Source organism: Abrus precatorius, unplaced genomic scaffold, assembly GCF_003935025.1.
Source record: "Abrus precatorius isolate BTA unplaced genomic scaffold, Abrus_2018 Scaffold8, whole genome shotgun sequence".
In the NCBI taxonomy this organism is placed as follows: domain Eukaryota; kingdom Viridiplantae; phylum Streptophyta; class Magnoliopsida; order Fabales; family Fabaceae; genus Abrus; species Abrus precatorius.
This window is the reverse complement of record NW_020874428.1, coordinates 15,026,727-15,029,921: the sequence shown is the minus strand read 5'-3', so window position 1 is coordinate 15,029,921 and position 3,195 is coordinate 15,026,727. Positions and strand designations below refer to the sequence as shown.

At 36.0% G+C, this 3,195-nt stretch overlaps 1 non-coding gene across 1 annotated transcript; it reads left to right on the top strand.

The window, feature by feature from the left end:
- The first annotated feature begins 919 nt into the window (after positions 1 to 919).
- Positions 920 to 1,026, top strand: LOC113848575. Its single transcript, XR_003501839.1, has one exon. It is a non-coding gene; the product is annotated as a small nucleolar RNA R71 (small nucleolar RNA).
- The last annotated feature ends 2,169 nt before the right edge of the window (positions 1,027 to 3,195 follow it).

Below are 3,195 nucleotides of genomic sequence, written 5' to 3'. Positions count from 1 at the left end.
TTCTACTTGCTTTTCTGCTGCAACATTATTTAGTTTCTTTTCAGCTGGTTTTGGACTGGCTACAACAGCTCCACTTCTTGTAACTATAGCTTGACATTGTTCCTTTGGATTCACCACTGTGTTGCTTGGAAATCTTCCTTCATCTCTGCTTGTTAATTGTTCAGCCAGCTGTCCAATTTGAGCTTCTAACTTCTTCATAGAAGCTTCTTGATTCTTGATGCTGGATTGAGTGACTTTCATGAATTGTAACATTGTTTCCTCAATCTCGTTCATTCCTTCACTCATTGGTCTAGCTGAATGTTGACTCCTTTGAGGTTGAGTAGAAGAATTTCCTGGAAAGTACTGTTGTTGTTGGTGATTTCCTGCATTTGAAAATAGAAGAGATGTATTAGTGCTTTTCATTGCATAATTTTGAGGATTCCATTTATAAAATTGTTGATTCCTATTATTAGAATACTGAAATCCAGGAGGAAATGATTGTTGAGGATAAGATTGTTGCCGTCTTTGATAATTCCCCATATAATTGACTTGCTCTTGTGGTTCAGGGGTAGGTACATCACAAGCACCATTAGCATGATTCCCTTCACAAAAATCGCATGTCAACTGACTTGTCACCACATTTCCAGTCTGCAAATTATTAATCTGCTGAGTCAAAGCTGCTATTTGATCAGAAAATAATTGGTTCTGCAGCTGATTCTGTGCAAGAAAAGTTTCCATCATCTTTGCTTCATATTCATTGCCTCTTCTTGTATTCCTCAAGTTGGAATTCTGATACATGGATGAAGCCATCATCTCAACGATTCTTTGGGCTTCTTCCAAGGATTTCATGCTCAAAGATCCTCCTGCAGCTGCATCAATCATAGTTCTAGTTACTACATTCATTCAATTATAAAAAGTTTCCAGCTGCATCCATTCTGGAATACAATGATGTGGACATCTTCTCAGCAACTCTTTATATCTTTCCCATGCTTCATAAAGTGATTCTCCTTCCTGCTGCACAAAAGATGTTATTTCTCCTCTCAGCTTAGCAGCTTTTGAGGGAGGAAAATATTTTGTTAGAAATTTATTCACAAGTTCAGTCCATGTGGTGATACTTCCCTGAGGCTGTGCTTATAACCAACATTTGGCTTTGTCTCTTAAAGAAAATGGAAATAGCCTCAGTCTTATAGCATCGTTACTTACTCCATTCATCCTTATAGTATCACACAACTGCAGAAAATTAGAAATATGCAGATTAGGATCATCAGAAATTCCACCAGAAAATTGGTCCTGCTGCACTAGGTGAAGTAAGGCTGGTTTTATCTCAAAATGATTGGCTTGAATGGTTGGTCTAACAATTGAAGAATTATAGCCTTGCATATCTGGAATTGCATAATCTCCTAGTGTTCTCATTCTATGTTGTTCTGCCATTTCAACTTTTGGAGTTGGTTGTCTAAAAGGTGAATGTTTCTTATTTGCAAAAGGAGTGACTTGAAATTCTGGAGAATGTATAACCTCTAGATCACTGTCACTTCCTAAAGATCTCTCTGCTCTAGTCTCTTTTCTTAATCTCCTAAGGGTTCTATCAATCTCAGGATCAAAGACAAGAGTAGATTTATTTTTGTTTTTGCCACGCATATACAACTAAATACACATATAGTATAATGAAAACAGAAAACTGCACATGTAATGTAATATTTGCAGAAAATTTAAAGAAACAAATGCTCAATCTAGTTATTTTCCTGTTACTAATGATATTGAAACAAATTATTCCCTGGCAACGGCGCCAAAAACTTGTTACTTTTACAACTGCTATTGCATTGAAAGTAAACTGACTAGCAAGTGTACTAGTGTTGTTATAGCAAGTTATAAAAAAATCTTAGAATCAAATTGAGTTCCAAGTATCGTCCTCAAGGAATAAAGTTCTCAATTACCACTTCACAAGATCATAATTAGTTGAGCTTTACAAATTTCAGATGGATTTGGTATGAATGTATCAAAAACGAAATTAGAAAGTAAAACAAAACAGTTAGTTCAAAAGTATATAGTAAACAGATGTAGAAAGAGTAGTTAGGAAATTGTTTCACCAAAACTTCAACATTGAATCAATAAAGTTTTGAACTTTCAAGCATTTAGATGGAATGACAATCAGTTTCACCTTATATTAATCAAAGGACAATCCCTTGCCTCAATGAATCTAACATCTAATCAAATCACTCTAATCCCTTAGATCTAATCCAATCAAATGCTGCATTAAGTTTGAGAAACCAAAAGATTGCAAGATTAAGATATCTTATCCCTAAGAAACCAATAACCTTGGCAATTAATTCAGATCTGAGAAACAAATTCAATTCCCATTGATAAGAGTTCCTCTATGATTAGTTGATCAAAATTCCATTCAATCACTACTTTAACAACAGAATCAATCACTCAATCCAATCCAAAACTCAAAGTTCAGATCCAAAATCAATTCAACATTTCCATTTCAGATTCACAGTTCCTAACCACAAAGAATTTAAGCAAACATTACAAAAAGAGAAGAGAAGAGAAGAGGAGAAGAGAATGAACAAAGAAGAAACATCTTCAAGCCAATCTCCAATCTGATCCCTCAAGAAATGAAGCTTGGTGTTCATCCTCAATCTCCCTCTCTAACTCTCTCAACAACAAAAACAAATGGAAAATAAAAAATGAACAAAAAAACTCCTAAATTCCTGAGCTAACTGCCTTTTATAGAATTCCCGCTCTGCTGGCGTGATCACTTTTTCCAGCAATAGTAATCACGCAGAGGCTAATTCTTCATTTTCACTTGCGCGTGTTCACTTTTGCTGGTGATAGTAGCCATACGCACTTTAAAGTGTTCACTTTTGTTAAAAATAGTAGCCACGCAGAAGCTTCCCTTACTGATGTCATGTGCATGTTCACTTCTGCTAGAAATAGTGAACACGCAGAAGCTACCTTCTTGCGCGTGTTCACTTTTGTGAATAATAGTGAACACATGCGCAACTACTCTTCTTGGAGGACTCTTTGGAACGCTCACTTTTTCCAGAAAAAGTGATTACGCAGAAGCTCTTCTCATTGCAACCTCTCTGGAACGATCACTTTTGCCAGCAAAAGTGATTATGCAGAAGCTCTTCTCCATTTTATGGTTCTGGAGTGATCACTTTCACCAGCGAAAGTGATCACTCAGAGGCTGTTCTTCAATTATCAACTTTTTTC